The 18,623-nt window shown below is 43.2% G+C and overlaps 1 protein-coding gene across 2 annotated transcripts in view; it reads right to left on the reverse strand.

Moving 5' to 3' along the window:
* Window positions 1-18,623, reverse strand: part of LOC138727289 (protocadherin alpha-C2-like) — a 118,837-nt gene that overhangs the window by 62,612 nt on the left and 37,602 nt on the right. The window lies entirely within an intron of this gene.

Genomic DNA, 18,623 nt, shown 5'->3' on the forward strand with positions numbered 1-18,623 from the left:
ACAGAAGTGAGGCAAATCATCACCTCTACCTCTGGTTGTTGCACTCAGACGCAATTCCCATGCTTTCTGCAGACAGAGGCTCAGCCACCATGACAGCGCTGTCTTCAGGGCAGAGCAGGCAGAACTGTCTGAGCAACCAAAGGAACAACAAAGATGTTGCTGAGGGGAGGCCTCATCACTCTCTAAAGGCCCCTGAAAGGAGTTTGTAGAGAGGTGGGTGCTGGTCCCTTCTCCCAAGGAACAAGCAATAGGATGAGAGGAAATGGCCTCAAGTTGTGCCGGGGAGGTTTAGATTGGATATTAGGAAAAATTTCTTTACTGATGGAGTGGTGAAGCACTGGCAGAAGCTGCCCAAGGCAGTAGGGGATTCTCCATCCCTGGAGGGGTTCAAACCTTGTGACCGTGGCACTTCGGGACATGGTTTAGCAGGAATGGTGGGTTTGTGCTGACAGTCAGACTGTATGAGCTTAAGAGCTCTTTTTCCAACCTTTATGATTTCTATGGGCTTCCACAACTCACCAGAACAAACCCCAGTTTGGTAGTGGTGGTATTCAGCATCCTGGTCCTGAGAAGAGACCCAGATGTGGTGTGAGGTGAACGACAGCACATCTGGTTCCAGCCTTTCACAGCATGCTAAGAATTAGTCATTGTTTAGACTTCCAGTTCTCATATGGTGGGAAGGATGAAACTTCACCCCAAGAACAAATGATTGAGGAAAATCTCCATCACAGAAACTACCCAGACTTTGCTCATCAAAATGGCCAAACACCTAATACCCCTCTACTCTTACCAGCCTTGTGGCTGTGCTGTCAGCTGCAGCTCTCTGCCTACAGTTCTGATACACAGACCATGAGCTCAAGTACACAGACAGAAAATGAAACCCCCTCAACTATTTTAAATTTATGGTTGAGAGCCATAAAGAGCGGGAGGACTGGATCAGAGCAGAAGCCCATAAAACATACTGTGTTGGTGAGGATATTTTATGCTGCTCCATGAATTTCTGTATTCCATGCATCTGCACAGGAATGGCTGAGCACAGAAAGTAGGACAGGAAAATATTTTGGTTTGTCTGCTAATTCTCAGCAGGCATTTTCTGAGCTGAGAAGATTTTTACTTCAAATCCTACTTAAAAATATATCCATCTGCCCAAACTGTGCTGTGCTTGGACTATTTTTAACCTATAGCCACGTATATGATGGACAAAATGTTAATACTGCAGATTCTGCTGATATTAACAGACCTCAGGACATGTCCCATTGATTTTCTTAGTCAGCAGAACCAGGAAGAGCATTTGACCCTGACTTCCACTCTCTGCCAATGACTTTTGGTTTATAGTTGGGTTTCTCTTCAGGGTCCTGGCACACAGTGGGATCCCTCACCCTCCTTGCCCCCCCCAAAGATATGCAAAAGCTGCTTCTTTCTTCTCTCTTGATTCGTAATCTGTGCTCCAGCCATTTTATGCCCTTTACCGTACTTCCACAATCTCAGCCATATTTTCCCTTTAATAAGGTTATCAGAACATCACAGAGGGGTGGATTCTAACTGTACTTACAGGCAGCACCTGATAATGTGCCAAAAGACTGTCTGTTAATAATTCTATGCAAAAAAAAAAAAATAGCAACAACTTTGCTTTCTCATTTCTTGTGAATACTTAATCAACAATTTGAGTTCATTACTGTAACTAATCTGAGTTTTTCCTTTCAGTAATCCATGGTATTTTACCTGCATCCATGTATCCATGCATCTTTCCTTTCACATGTAGAGATATGAAAAAAAATCATATTTAAGATTTTATGAAGTAAGTATGCATTCTGGGCAATCCCAAGCACAAATACAAGCTGGGTAGAGAATGGGTTGGGAGCAGACTCGTGGAGAACGACTTGGGGTGTGGGGGGATGAGAAGCTCAACATGAGCCGGCAACACACACTCACAGCCCAGAAACCAACCGTGTCCTGGGCAGCATCCAAAGCAGGGGGACCAGCAGGGAGGCAGGGGATTCTGCCCCGCTGCTCCGCTCTGGTGACACCCCACCTGGAGACCTACATTCAGTTCTAGAGTCCTCAGCACAGGAAGGATATGGAACTGTTGGAGTGAGTACAGAGAAGGCCACAAAGACAATCTAAGGGTCGGAGCACCTCCCATACATGGGCAGGCTGAGAGATAGGATTGTTCAGCCTGGAGAGAAGGCTCCTGTGGGACTTTAGAGCAGTTTCCAGTACTGAAAGGGGCTCCAGGAAAGCTGGGAAGGGGCTCTTGATTTGGGAGTGCAGGGACAGGACAATGGGGAATGGTTTTCAGCTGAAAGAGGAGAGATAAAATGAGATCTTAGGAAGAAATGTTTTGCTGTGAGGGTGGGGAGGCCCTGGCCCAGGTTGCCCAGAGCAGTGGTGGCTGCCCCATCCCTGGGTTGGATGGGGCTTGGAGCAACCTGATCCAGTGGGAGGTATCCCTGCCCATGGCAGGGGGTGGCTTTAAGGTCCCCTCCAACCCAAACCACTCTATGATTAGTAAGAGTGAAATATTTCTTTTCTTGAGCTCAAGAGTTCTTACTGAAAAGGTCAGAGGGGTAGACCTAATACAATATTCTTTTAAAAGCTAGACTACATCCTGTGTTCAGCACTGATTAGTACCCTAGTTTTTATGTAGATTTGCCTTATGCATTTTACATGCATCATATAAGTGGCAAACTCATTCCTTGGTAATGAGGAAAAGCCGCATTCTGTGTACCTGTTCCTGCAACAGCAGGTGATGGTTCTGTAAAGCATAGGGCAGGGTATCCTGCCTGGTCCTTAGCTGCTCTTCCAGAAGGGCAGAGATCTCCTACAGGTCATATCTGCCAACCTCACAGGGATACATCTCTTAGCCCTGGTATACTTTGAACGATACTACGCTTCCAGCTTTTAGAAGCTATGCTGAGTTCAGTGTATTTCTTCCATCAAGCAAAGAAACCACAGCAGGACATGTGAGACTGAGTGATAAGCAGTGATGATGATATCAAACATACCCACTGAAATCAATCTCCTCTCCTTGTACTAATCAAAACACCGTCCTCCACAACCAGACCTACAATGTCTCAACGTGATTCTTCTCTACTTTTTAAACTTCCCTGTTTGGAGACAGGTTTCAAGATTGAGCATTTAGAATGCAAACTATTACTGGTTTAGTAGGCTCAGTGGTATTGGGCTGATGGTTGGACTGGATGATCTTAGAGGTCTTTTCCAACATTAATGATTCTATGGCCACATGGTTAGGAAAAAACTAGAATAGTATCTAGGACCATTGTTCCTCCAGGGTTCCTTTATCACAATGAAAGGTGGTTGAAGGCACAAAGTTTAGAGCCCTTCAAGTCCAGTCCACTGAGAAGGTGGCCACATCCCCCAAATCCACTACCACAGTGGTCAGGAGAGGCATTTCTGTTAAGAGTGAGCTAGTTTCCAGCCAACAAAGTCAAGGTTCATGAGATCAAAAAAGGCAGCTTAGTGCTGCATCCTGGAAAGGATATAGTAAGAACAGGAGACTGGATCTGGCCCCTGTCTGAAGGGTTTCCATATATTAAATTAGAGTATAACCTGAAAACACTTCTGTGAGTAGAACTAGATCTCAGGAGAAGGTGAGGAAAGAGGGACAAGCACAGGGGATGGCAAAATTAAACGAGAAAGAGCCAAAAAGAGGCTTGGAAAGACAGGAAGGCACAACCCAATCAGTATTCCTATCTTTTGAGTACTTAGTCCTGCAACCACAAACACCATATTTATCTTCCTGCTGCATATACACTGGGAACAATCTTGACATTATGTTTTCAAAGACCTTCAGTTCTTTTTCAGTCCTTACATCAAGAATTCTGGCACATCAACCCACCCACAATGGGAACTCTGCCAAATGTTAATACTGTGGAGCTATTTTCTGTTTTTTATACTGTTGCAATAAAAAAACCTTTAAATTTTTCCATCTGTCTAGAATCCCTCTGAAATGAAGCATCTTCACCCCAGGTAAAAGGATTAAAAGAAAGAAGCTATTAGGTTTCTGAGCAATCAAATATTTTATCATTATCTTCCATCATGATACTCCTGTTCAATTACTGTTGCATCATGCAATGACTTAGTTAAGCTCTATTTATTTATTCTCATCTTTGATACTTCTGATTTGTTCGCATATTTAATGTGCCTTTAGTGATGCTGTGAAACTCATCCCACACATGAAGCTTCAAACAGCCTTTTTATTGTACTGACAGATCTCCGCTGGCCGTCAAGACTCACCAGCCTCTAAAATTTTAGGCCAAATTTCCTCCTAAGGTAGATATAAAAAATAACTACCCTTGTCTAGTCAAAACGCATATCTGCTCAGTAGAAGACACAAATAGAGGACAATGATGTAGTAAATATTCAGTCAGTCTAATTAAGTATTCCATCCTTCCAGTACTTAAAAAGGGGCCTAGAGGAAAGCTGGTGAGGGGTTCTTTATCAGGGAGGGCAGGGATAGGATGAGAAGAAATGGTTTTCACCTGAAAGAGGGGAGATTGAGATGAGATCTTAGGAAGAAATGTTTTCCTGTGAGGGTGGGGAGGCCCTGGCCCAGGTTGCCCAGAGCAGTGGTCGCTGCCCCATCCCTGGAGGTGTTCAAAGCCAGGTTGGATGGGGCTTGGAGCAACCTGATCCAGTGGGAGGTGTCCCTGCCCATGGCAGGAGCCCCTCACTCACACCAATACCACAGTAAGCTGGTTTTTAGGACACAAACCATTCCCACCCTACCAGCCAACACCGAGACTCCCGCTCACTCCAGCTGCTGACACTGCAGGTACGCACAAGCCCTCCTCTCACTCCAGTAGCCAGTATCCAGTCTACTTATGCTGGCTGTCCCAGTAGCCCGCACTCCAGGTACAAAGTCTGTAGGACCCATTAAAATCCAGAGGACTATGGGCTCTAGAACCACTGCTGCTAGGGTTTACATGTTTATCAGCTGCAAAGTCCCTGTTTGCCTGCAGTTTCTTGATAGCCCATCAGTTAATGGGACTGACCAGATCCACTTCTGTTATTGCTCCACGTGTTTGCCTCCCATCCTTTCCTTCTCATTCCAATCCGGCAATGTCCCCATCACATAATCTTACTGGAAAAAACATTCTTTACACCACACATATCCTTACCAATTAGAGTGACTGTCTAGATTCTTAACACTACCTACCTCCTCATCCCTTAGCTTTGTCTCCATGTTCTTGTCTATGGTTCCTTTGACCAGATGCCTCTAAAGAAGCAGACTTGCTCCTTCCACTTTTCACTTCACTGAATCATAGAATCATTAAGGTTGGAAAAGACATCAAAGACCATCCAGTCCAACTGTCAGCCCAACACCATTGTGTCTATTAAACCATGTCCCCAAGTGCCACATCTACATGGTTTTTTAACCCCTCTAGGAGACTCCAGCACTGCTCTGGGCAGCCTCTGCCACTGCTTAACCACTCTTCCAGTGAACAAATTATCCCTAATGCCTAATATAAACCTCCCCTGGTGCAACTTGAGGCCATTTCCTCTTGTCCTACCACTTGTTACTTGGGAGAGCAGCACCCACCTCAGCACGACCTCCTTTCCAGGAGCTGCAGAGAGCGATGAGGTCTCCCCTCAGCCTCCTCTTCTCCAGGCTAAACAGCCCCAGGTCCCTCAGCCACTCCTCATAGACTAGTTTTCCAGATCCTTCACCAGCTTAGTTATCCTGCCTCCACACTCCTTCCTGCTAGACACACCAGCCTTCCTCTACAGAATATTATATCTTGGTATTGAATAAACCATACTTTTAATTTTTCCGTTGTGAACTTCCATAAGTGCCTCCTTCAGAAAAAAAAAAGGCCCTCTTCATAGTTTCCCCTCTAGTACAAATCTCTGGGATTTAAAGTCAGTTCTTTATTTTTCTGTTCATCATCTCTAGCTTCTCTAATAGTTTCCCTTGTGCCACTTAAATGTTCTTCACCAATATCCAAATAAATGGCCCTTCTTCTAAAGTTCTACACACCACCGTAGTCAGACAATGAAATTTTCATAAAGCCTTCTTCCTTCCACTCCAGCAGAAGACATTATATATAGCAGCACTCCAAATACATATACTACTCTTGATCTGATGAAAGTCTTAACATAACTTGCTACTGGATTTAGATTATCATGCGTCTTTTTTTTTTTTTTTGCCACTTGTTCCATGTCTTTTGTTCCTCCCTTCAGCAGTTTTTACGTTAGTATCACCTCCTAGCTTTCTCTCTTCCTCCTGCCAGTTCTCATCTGACTTCCCTGAACCACATAATATTCACCAACACTTTGCTTATATTTGATACTTTGCTAAGGAGCAGTCAGAGCAGTTGACATACATTCACAATGGGAAAATGACTAGCAATGGCAGAAGGACATGGCAAGACCACACAGGAGAAACCAAGAACAGATCCCGCCTATCCCTGCTCAGAGTTCAGTGCTCTGCTCATGGGATGACTTGGTCTGCTCCTATACAATGCTTTTCTGCACCTTTTTCACTGAAATGAGGGACCTTCCCCTTCTCTGCACCCTGGACTGGGCATTGCTGGTTTTTTTTTTTGCTCCCAGTCTTCCTGTTCTCAGCTCCAGCCCCAGCCGTGGTCTGAGTCACAATTGATGAGTGCAATTATAGCAAGGTCCTGTCAGCTCTTGGCCAAAGCAGGGCTCTGTGCTAGCAGGGCTCTGTGCTGGCAGGACTCAGAGGAAACTCAGCTTTCTAGCTCCTGTAAGCACCCACCAAGTACAGTGAACAAGAATTTCTCAAAAGCTTGTAACTCAGCCAGTCTCAGCAGACCTTAACAGCTATCAAACACGACACCAAGACCACTTCATAACAAACATTTTTCCAAAATAGACTCCAGCAAGACTTTTAAAGGAAAGATCAGGCATTTTTATTATAGGCAAAAAGAGTATTTTTCACTGTCCTCAGTCTGAGGAATGCCCAAGCTGCTCAGTTGAACTTCTCTAACAGGAAATGTCCAGTTCACACATATAAAAACTCTCTGGTCTCTCATAGTGATGATAATTAATGTCATCAGTTCAGTTTGACAGTAAGCAGTGGTATAAACAGTCTGAATACTGAAAGGTTTTCATTCATTCAATAATGGACCGAGCTAGAAGTACAGAAGTCCATAGCTCCAAGACAACCAACTGCAATCATTTTCATTAAACAAAAAGGGTAATTTAGAAGTTGTTCACAGTACTAAATTTCCTTCCATCGGTAGGAAAGCTGGGGAGGAGCTCTTGATCAGGGAGTGCAGGGAAAGTATGAGGTGGGGTGGTTCTATGCTGAAAGAGGGAAGACTGAAATGAGATCTTAGGGAGAAATGTTTTCCTGTAAGGGTGGGGAGGCCCTGGCCCAGGTTGCCCCAAGCAGTGGTGGCTGCTCCATCCCTGGAGGTGTTCAAGGCCAGGCTGGATGGGGCTTGGAGCCCCTAATCTGGTGGCAGTTGACCCTGCCCATGGCAGGGTGGGTGGAGCTGGATGGGCTTTAAGGTCCCTTCTGACCCAAATATTTCCATGTTCCTTTGATCTGTTACTGAGGTGACTGAGGTCTCTTCAAATGGCACATTAACTCACACTTTGGTTTAAGCAAAATATCCCTCATATAAATAAAAAAGATTTACTGCTAGAAGTAAATTCAGTTTGAACACAAGGTGCAGCTGTACACAGTAATTACTGCTGACCAGTTTCTCTCTGTGAAAACATTTTGAAAAACACGCCTTTGGGAAGAATTAATATTACATTAAAAATGCATGATATTAAGTGACTCTGTATTACTTACGATAGTAACAAAAAGCATCTTTCAGGCAGAACATTTTTATATATAAAATTCTCCCACCTTTACTGGAAGCCAAGAAGGCTTGAGCATTAGCAGCAGCCAAACATCATTGGAACAGTCTAGTTGTACAGCACTGTGTCTGCAAAAAAAGGATAACTCTGCTGCCTCTGTGGAGGTGGCTGGAAGCCTTTGGCAAAGAGATATGAAATATATTATGGGATAATGTAATATACACTTGTTCGGCATTTTTAATGCGTTTTAAATTGTCACAAGTCAGGGAGATTTTCAAGAGCACACATGAAAAACACATAGGCCAAGAATGTGACTTATTTAGAGACAATGTTTTTTTTTAAAGTGAGAAAAAAATTTGGCAATGTTTTCAAGGTACAACAGACCAACAGACACTGTAACACCATTTTTCTGCTACTTCTGTTCTGCAGGAACAGTTAGAATCTTAGAATTGTTTGGGTTGGAAGAGACCTTAAAGCCCATCCTGTCCCACCCCACTCACATGGGCAGGGACACCTCCCACTGGATCAGGGGGCTCAAAGCCTCACCCAATCTGGCCTTGAACACCTCCAGGGATGGGGTAGCCATAGCTTCTCTGGGCAACCTGGGCCAGGGCCTCCCCATCCCCACAGTAAAACATTCCTTCCTAAAATCTCATTTCAATCTCCCCTCTTGCAGCTGAAAACCATTCCACCTTCCTACACTCTCTGATTAAGAGCCCCTCTCCAGCTTTCCTGGAGCGCCTTTCAGCACTGGAAGCTGCTCTAAGGTTTCCCTGGAGCGTTCTCTTCTTCGGGCTGAACAACCCCGACTCTCTCAGCCTGTCCTCATATGGAAGGTTCTCCAGGCCTTGTATCATCTCTATGGCCTCCTCTGAACTCACTCCAACAGCTCCACGTCCTTCCTGTGCTGAGGACTCCAGAGCTGAACACAGAGGTCCAGGTGAGGTCTCATGAGAGCAGAATAGGAAGGAAGAGAATAGGGACATTTAAAGATATCTGGGTTTTTCAATGTTTTGTACTGCCATGAGATGAAATCAAGACTCCACAAAGTCCTCCAAGTCGAGAAGCAAGTGCTGTCTCATTAAACAAATTACCATCTCCCTTCTCTAATGGAAGAATAGCAGTCCTGACAATCTGCAAAGTGGCTAATCTTGAATACTAGATCCTGCATAACAGTTAAATTTCTCCATCAGACTTAAAATAGTGTAATTTCAGATACAAGTCCCCTGTGAGGGAAGGATAATAAGGCTTTGAAGTGAGATGAAGTATGCTTGCAGGTCTTTACGTGTTTCTTTCTTTCCCCCACATGTACTTTCTACTACTGGCCACAAGATTGTTAAAGACACAAGGAATGAATAAATTCTGATAAAATCAATTTGTCTTGATTGCAGGTAGGTAAGTAGGCACTGAAAATTGAAATATATGGAAGGCATTATCATTTCATATTTTAAAGGAGATATTTATGAATTATTAAAAAACCCTCCCTGCTATCTGGCAGAAGGGAAAAGGAATTAAAAACTCCTTATAAGACTTGAGTTTGGAGGGATCATTGCAGTTGCCACTATTACTGGCAGTCAGCTCAGCTGGTATCAGTGATACAGCATGGGCATGGGGCTAGGTAGATACAGGTTCATTTTGAGGTATTAACAATGATTTCCAGTAAATTGAAATTTACATTAAATCAGAATTATGCTTAATATAAATGTGCTAGAAAAAAAAATCACTTCTCTCTTGTTCCTTTATTGGTATTTCTAATCTGGCTGGTATCTCTGCCCCATTAATCTCTCTGCCTCTTTAGCACTGCAGTGCACGAAGTGTCATCCAGGAGAAGAGAAACACATTAACACTGTTGTCCTTTCAAGTCAGGCCATATGAATAAGATTAAATTATTCAGTATGTATCATGTATGAAAACTGACGTTACTTTTAATCAGCTTCCTGATGACATTCACTGTTGCTTTTGTCAAACTGACCCAGACTGCAGTGGTTCCATCTACATTGCTTTGGTGCTCCAGTTACCCAGGCTCAAGCCAGAGTAATAGAACTTGTGAATGTTGCAGCAGAGGGTATTTAAAAGGTAGCATGGGTTTTCCCTGCAAAAGGTAACACATGAGATACGCATTCATAAACCACAAACTCATAGAAACATAGAATCATTAAAGTTGCAAAAGAGCTTTAAGCTCATCCAGTCTGACTATCAGCCCAACACCACTGTGCTTACTAAACCATGTCCTGAAGTGCCACACCTACACATTTCTTGAAATCCTCCAGGGATGAAGACTCCACCACTGCCCTGGGCAGCCTCTGCCAGTGCTTCACCACTCTTTCAGGAAAGAAACTTTCCCTAATATCCAGTCTAAACCTTCCCTGGCACAACTTGGGGCCATTTCCTCTCATGCTATCACTGCAGTGAAGCTATTTCCTCAGCTTCCAGCTGATTCAGGATAACACACCATGGAGTATCTCCCCTCTTCCCTGTTTACAGCTATCCCAGAACCCTGAGCACACATGACCAACAGCTGTTTCAACTCTGTCACCAGGCTCATCACTTATACAGAGCTGTTTTATCTAAGGCGTGTTCATTTTATAAGAGGAGAGAGAAGAAAATTAGAGTCTCAGTTATAAGTAGCTGAGGATAAAGGTAAGACCCAGGCTCCCTGTGGGAGATGAATTATTAACACAAGTGCTTTCTAGAAATGGAAAATAGCTGTTCTAGTGCAGAAAAAGATTCTTTGAGAAGAGAACTTAAGACTGGAGTCAAAAGTAATTTTGACTGGCTGAGACACCAAAACTTTTCCCAAAGGTCAGTGTGAATGTTTTCAACCTTGTGCTTGTGTGGCAAAGCAAAACTTCCTCCTAAACTCACGTTACTTGAGTACGATCATCACTGTAGTTGCAGCTGGAGGCAGCTGGTTACAACCCAGCATTAGGATCCACAAAAGGGGATGCCACAAGCAACTGACTGGGAAGGAAGTTGGATGTTTTGGCATGATTTATGTATCTTTCACAGTGAGATTTGAGCATCTATTGGGAAATACTCAGTGGTTTCAGAACCTCTGTAAAAGCTTTTGGATATACACAGCTTTTGAAAATGGAATGAGTCATCATTTTTGGAAATGCTAAGAACTCTTAAGTGTTTTAATATGCCACATTTCAAAGAATCACAGTAAAAAAAATGCTGGAAAGGACCTCAGGAGGTTTCTACTGCAGTGTCCTACTCAAAGGCAGGAGGGCTCACCTGACAGGTAGATTAGGTTACTTGAGACCTTTGTCCAGTCAAGCTTTGAGTATTTCCAAGGATGGAGATTCCAGCACCTCTCTGGGTCCTGTCCCTAGGTCACAACACTCTCACAAGGAAGGATTTCTTCCTCCTGTCCAGCAAGAATTTTCCTGTAAACATTTCCATCACTGCAATGCCCGTTAGGTAGCATAAAACTACACTTAATTCCAGCCAGATGTTTTTGGTGGTTTTTTTCTGTTGTTTCTTTTTTTTTTTTCCTTTGGGGAGGGGGCAGGGGAGGGTGTTCGGTGGGGGAGGGTGGGTTATTGGTTTTCTTTTCCAGTCATTTTTAACTTCAATATTTGCTGTTTTCCAAAAATCCAAATTACCAACATCAAAGAATGCTGGCCCCATATCTTAGATGATAATACAAACAATACAAAAGGTAATTCATATAATGGGAACTTACAGCTCCAGGACTCAATAGCTCAGTTCAGACTTTATCCAAAAACACCTGGGTCCTCTGAGCAGCTTGAGCGAAGGAAAGCTTTTTCCTGAGACATATCATAGAATCATGGAACGGTTTGGGTTGGAAGCGACCTTAAAGCCTATCCAGTTCCAGCCTCTGACATGGGCAGGGACACCTCCCACTGGATCACGTTTCTCAAAGCCCCATCCAACCTGACCTAAAGGAACTCCCCAGATCAAGAGCTTCTTCAGTGTGGATTTGTATTCTACAGCTACATTCTGACCATGACTGAACTGGCATCTTTCCATGTTCTGCATTAGCTCAGGTTAATATTTCTGGTAGTTTTTCAAATAAGGTGAGATGCATTAAAGAGATTGAATGCCTTGTAGAGGAGCGTGACGTTGTAAAAGAAGACAGGAGCTTGCTAATTTGAATCCCTAGGCAAATAAGTAATAAATTTAAAATCAAGATGAAAGTGCAAATAGCAGTCCTAAACCAAAAATGCGGAATCCTTTGAAGGTGTTCCAGCTTGTAGCTCAGATTAGACAAGTCATTTACTAGGGTGATTTTACAACACCAACCCAAAAAAGGTGAGACAAGGCAGCAGCTGTATTTCCTCTTCCTGGGTGGAAGTGTCGATCTGCTGGAGGGTCAGGAGGCTCTGCAAAGGGATCTGAACAGGCTGGACCGCTGGGCTGAGTCCAACGGCATGAGGTTTAACAAGGCCAAATGCTGGGTCCTGCACTTGGGGCACAACAACCCTATGCAGTGCTACAGACTAGGAGAAGTCTGTCTAGAAAGCTGCCTGGAGGAGAGGGACCTGGGGGTGTTGGTTGACAGCAACTGAACATGAGCCAGCAGTGGCCCAGGTGGCCAAGAAGGCCAATGGCATCTTGGCTTGGATCAGAAACGGCGTGACCAGGGAGGTTATTCTCCCTCTGTACTCCGCACTGGTGAGACCGCTCCTCGAATCCTGTGTTCAGTTCTGGGCCCCTCACCACAAGAAGGATGTTGAGGCTCTGGAGCGAGTCCAGAGAAGAGCAACCAAGCTGGTGAGGGGGCTGGAGAACAGGCCTTATGAGGAACGGCTGAGAGAGCTGAGGGTGTTTAGCCTGGAGAAGAGGAGGCTGAGGGGAGACCTCATTGCTCTCTACAACTACCTGAAAGGAGGTTGTAGAGAGGAGGGAGCTGGGCTCTTCTCCCAGGTGACAGGGGACAGGACAAGAGGGAATGGCCTCAAGCTCCGCCAGGGGAGGTTTAGGCTGGACATTAGGAAAAAATTTTTCACAGAAAGGGTCATTGGGCACTGGCAGAGGCTGCCCAGGGAGGTGGTTGAGTCACCTTCCCTGGAGGTGCTTAAGGCACGGGTGGACGAGGTGCTAAGGGGCATGGTTTAGTGTTTGATAGGAATGGTTGGACTCGATGATCCGGTGGGTCTCTTCCAGCAATTCTATGATTCTATGGAAAGAAGAATTCATTTTTCCATCAGATTTCCTTCCTAACAATACTAATACTGAAAACAAATACATTTAGAATTCAATTATCTTCACAGTACTCATGATGCCCCCACCAAAAAAAACCACAACCACAACAAAATAGACAAACAAAAAAACAGCCCCAAAACCCCCAAAAGAACAACGACAAAAGAAACAAGTAAATGTTCACTCGAAGGACTATATGGAGACAATAGAATTGATCTAGGCCATGCTCCATGAGACTAGGAATCTACAAAGAAGCAAACTAAGTCAACAGAAGGAAATTTGTTTACAATATTGCATTTTAATGATTCCTGAACAGTTAGAAATTTACTTATGATGTAAATCAATTGGAGATAAACCATAGACAGATGTAGAAAGCAGGATTATTTAAATAAACTTGCCCAGATCTTTATTTTTTCATTTTTAAGGGGTTGGGACTGTGAGGGGTACAGAAAGACAATGCAAGCAAATGGGGTTCTGGCTACAAATCTGAAAACCTTAAAAACCTGAGATGCCTCAGCCTGTGTTGTTGCAGGGTTCATTTGCTTTACTATATAAAATATTAAGTCAGTCAGATTTCAGCACATTTCACATTCTTGTGCTTTTTGCAAGATCCTTTCACAAGATTTGGTCACTGAACATTGAACTCAATTACCCTGAGTAGTGCTTTTACTGGCATTTATCAGTACTCATGTAACTGTCCGTTTTCTACTAAACAAAACTCAAGTTCTATAATGCTTTTAGGCCTAACCAGATGGTTTGATTTCTTGGCATCTTAAGTGAAAATGAAAACCAAAGAAAAGGTCTCCCTGAGCAAACAGGTAATATGAGAGTGGGTTATTTTATCTTTTCTGTTCAAAAAAAGATTTCCCAAAACACATATCAACAAAAACTTACTCCCAAAGTATATGAAGTGCAATGTTTCAGATAGAAATTCCTCAGCACCCCAGATCCTATGGATACTCTCACAGAGGACCCAGCACTAAAAGCTTTTGTTACATTAATCCACTACTCCTCAGTCACCACTGCACTCGTTGTGACTGAGCAATAAATACCCAGGAACATTGTTCTTTACAGACTGGCACACTCAGTCCATCCTGTAGGCACAAACATGAAAACCAACAGTTTTGCTAAATCCTGTAACTTAAGATAGTCTGATTTAGTTCTTATTATCTGAATTATGACAAACCGAAGGCTTAAACTTCTGAAGTCTGAACAACCCTGCCCTCCCCCCCAATCTCTGCAGTCTTTAAGCATTTACCCACTTTAGCAATGTCTGTCTCATGCTTGTAGCCCACTACCACACTCTCCCCCAGGAACTGTCCAAGAGTGTTTTATCCACCAGGAAACCTACCAGAGGACATACTCTGTGTCCCAGAAGTCACACTTCTTCTCCATCATCACCACAGAGCTCTGTAAGGGAGAGTACACACAGCACACTCCACCATTAAAGACAACGCAGAATCACAGACTGGTTGCATTTCAGTTCTTGCCCATTATTTCTTCTCCTCTCACTGAAAAAAAAGCCTGGCTCTCTTCTTTACACCCTCCCTTCAGATACATACATACATCTCTGGGCTAAGCAGTTCCCAGGTCTCTCAGCTTTTCCTTATATGAAGGATGCTCCAGTCTCTTACTTATCTTAGTGGACATCTTATTGGACTCTGTTCAGCAGTTCCATCTCTCTTTTCTGCTGGGATTTGTGGAGCCTCACAAAGTTACAATACTGAAATCAGGCTTATATTGAAATGCCTTTATGCCTTTAATTCTACAGGCCTGATCACAACCATGTGGATTTAAGACCATGCAATGAAAACTGCCTTAATCATAAGGATATCAAGCCAAATTCCACAGAACTGTTGGCTAGAAAGCAGAGCCTAATAGCTACCTAAAATATGTTCCAAAGACACATCGGAAACAGCTATATAAGATAAAGATCCCATTCAGCTGTAAAACTACATTACTCAGTTTCTGCATCCTTCAAAAGAACTGGGAAAGGATAAGGAACAGCACAGGACTTTTTGGACCCAACAGCCTCAGATTTCATGAATGAACATCATAAACATTGATTTTGCAGACTGATCATGCAAAGTTGTTTGATTTTGAGAGGGTAGCTTTTGCAGAACACAAAAGAAATTAAAAGCCATGTAATAAGGTGTCAAGGAGGAAAGACCCATCAGGCTGGGATGAGCCCAGGGGGCGATGGAAGAAATAACAGATCAAAATATAAGTCATTCCTTTGGAGAAGAAAGGATTTAAAGAACAAAAATATGTTTGTATTCCTTAGAGAGGCTGCTCAAAGGCTAGAGAGAACAAACCTTTTATTTATTTCTTCATGTACCTTCTCTCTCAGATATTTAATTTCCACTTGCCATATGCGTCAAATTTGCTGTTATTCTCCAAATGCCTCTGATAGTGTAAAACCTTTGAGTTCTCACCCCGCCCTTTTCTTTGCTTCACAAATCTCACCTTAATGCCCATGTGACTGCTTGCCTCCCTTTTCAGGTATCCTTCGGTTAATTGTGACTCCAAACAGTCATCAACCAGCCACAGTCAGCAGCATTCCTTTCCTTACATTGAAAAAAAGCCTAACTAATCCCCAAAATACATAGCACGAGTACTGTTATATTGAGCTACGCTAAAAGCCCAGCAGCCTCTCTCCAATAGGATATGGAGGATGCACAGCGTAATGGTACAAAACCCACACTATGCATGGATCGATCATCCATGAGGCACCACTCCATCTCACAGCGGTAAATCTGTATTTTCATTATCTTAGAATCATGGAATGGTTTGCGCTGGAAGAGACTTTAAGTATCATCCAGTTCCAAGCCCTCTGCCAAAGGTATGGACACCTCCCACTGGATCAGGTTGCTCAAAGTCTCATCTTGAACGTGATGTTGACTATGTGACAAATTACCCCGAGGGATGAGAAATTGCCATCATCAAGGCATCCTTCAGCACTCTCGGATCCCCACTACCTGGACTTCCATCATGGATTTCTAGAACAACTGACAAATAAAAGCATAGCATTGAGGAGGGTTTGTTTCAGTTTGAGGTTTTTTGGTGCTTTTTTGAGATAAACCTGTAAATTCTGGAGCAGAACAATCAGACTGGAGAAAAGCAACTGCAATGTCAAAAGCTGAGAAAGGTAAAAACCCAGCCTATGTGACCACAAACCTACTACCCTGCCTGTTTGAAGGAAGGAATAAATTATAAATGAAGGTACACTGAAAAGGAAGGAAAATACTCATGGATTTATTGAACACAACTATTGGCTAGACTGGTCTTCAATTCCCCTGAACAAAAACACAAACTGAAATTCATCTCATCTGTTCTGATGCCAGTAAAGTGTTCAACAGAGTGAGAAGTTTAACAGCACACAAGAAGTCGGGCTATTTGGATAACAATTGAGGAAGACAATAACATGGCATCATTCCCTTCAGGAACAACTCAACACCTGTCACAGAAATAGACCTCAGAGCCCCATCCAACCCAACCTTGAATATTTCCAGGGATGGAAACATTCAAGTTGACTTAGATCAAGTAGTTTCAGTCATTTAAAAGCTGTACATCAAGGCTCAGCACTACATCTAAACTACATCTAAACTCTTATGTTTAAGAAGAACAGGATGAGGTGCCCTCAGTAAGTGGCTGTGACTTTAATACCTAAGGTTCAAACATCAAGCATTTAGATGGATAAAATTATAAGAATCAGCATCTTGGTAACCAGACTTCCCCCATCCACCTCTACCCCTCCTTATATGACTGATGGGTTAACAGATTACAACCATGGAGAAAGTAACTGCCATCCAAAGATGTATCAGGTGATGTATTCCCTATCCCTGGAGAGGGAAGCATTCTTGTAACTGTGTAGAAGGCCCTTTGTCTGAAATATTATATCTAATTCTAGTTACATATTTGCAATAAATACATATCCACGTAGGAAGAATATATGCAGACAACAGATATCAGCACGATCAGACAAGTGCAGAGGTGATCTTAGAAAACAAGACTGGAAGAAGTTTATTTATTTAGCTCAGGCGAACGACGCCTAAGAAAAAACGTGGTTACTCTCTAAACTATGTAGAAAGCAAATCCCAAAGAGGGAAATAGCTACTTCTACTAAAGGGCATTGCTGGCACAGGAACAAATGTCTACGAATTCACAGCAAATAAATGTTGACAGGATGTCAAAAAAAGGGGTTTGAAGCCTTAGATGAATAACTTTCCAAAAGGAGTAATGGGGAAAATCTAGTTAATTTTGCAATTAAAATTAGTATTTTTACAATCAAAATTTAAAACTCTGAATTTGAAGATTTAAAACTAAAGACAAATGACATGACTGGACTTGATCCAAATTGTATGCCTTGTTCTATGTTTTTATACAAGAATTACTCCTCACGTCTAACTCTTTTTTCTCAGCCCAGCTCAGCATCCAATCTCACCCTTCCCTGTCTATGACTGCCTTTGCCTTATGCATCTCCAAATACATTCACATTGCTCTTCACATCCCCTCAAGCCCTTATCTCAAGCTGCTCCTCCTGTCACTCTCCTTTCCGCTACATCTATAAATAACACTCCAAGACAGACATCAGACAAGCAAAGTTCCAGCCCTGGCATTTGCAGCCTTTCCTGAACACAGGGTACTTCTATTGAACATCAAAGCTGCATTCTTCTTCACAAAACATAACTGGAATGGTCAAAAAGGGAGAAAGCTACAGCAGTTTCCCTTGCTGAATTTTCTTTGATCATCACTCTTTCTAGGATTTTTCTTGGCCTGACCCCAAGAGTAACTTCTGTAGCCAAGAAATCTGCCTACATAGCTGAACTGCTTACAGGAAAGCTGAAGAGGGGCTCTTGATCAGGCGTTGAAGGGATAGGACAAGGGGGGATGGTTTTCAGCTGAAAGAGGGGAGATGGAGATGAGATCTTACGAAAAAATTCTCTCCTGTGAGGGTGGTGAGTTATTGGCATGGGTTGCTCAGAGAAGTGGTGGCTGCCCCATCCCTGGAGGTGTTCAAGGCCAGGCTGGATGGGGCTTGGAGCAACCTGATCCAGTGACAGGTGTCCCTGCCCATGGTAGGGTGTTGGAACTGGATGAGCTTTAAGGTCTCTTCCAACTCAAACCATTCCACGACACTCTGACTGCATGAATTATTACAATTTGGTCATGCGACTACTGGTTCTAGGCAAGTTGCTGTCAGCACAGATAGAAAAAAAAATTGGGAAGGTGTTTCCCGCATTGGCTATATTATGCAGAGTGCTGTCATCAGAGCGAGACACAGGGAGGGTTTACTCCTAGGCTGGTCTCTACTTGTGTAAGCCTCTGACACGTAGCCTGCAGCAATCCAGTCTAGACTGCACGCACTGTCTCAATCCAAGTGCATCCATTTTTCTCACTGCAGATGTACGCCACATTGCACAAAAGGATTTCACTCGCATCACAGTTCAACAAGAAATAGTTTCCTTTGCTAGGTTTGGGTCTATTTTTGGATATAACCTAAATATTGAATGTCAAATCACTGAGAGGTCACTACACTCTGAATGTAGAAATATCTTACAGGCCATTTGTGTAGCACAATGGACAACATGAGCAAAGAAAAGAAATGGACCAATATCCATGGCCATGTCACAATCCCAGAAATACTCAGTCCT

The sequence above is a fragment of the Phaenicophaeus curvirostris genome, chromosome 15, assembly GCF_032191515.1.
Source record: "Phaenicophaeus curvirostris isolate KB17595 chromosome 15, BPBGC_Pcur_1.0, whole genome shotgun sequence".
NCBI lineage: Eukaryota > Metazoa > Chordata > Aves > Cuculiformes > Cuculidae > Phaenicophaeus > Phaenicophaeus curvirostris.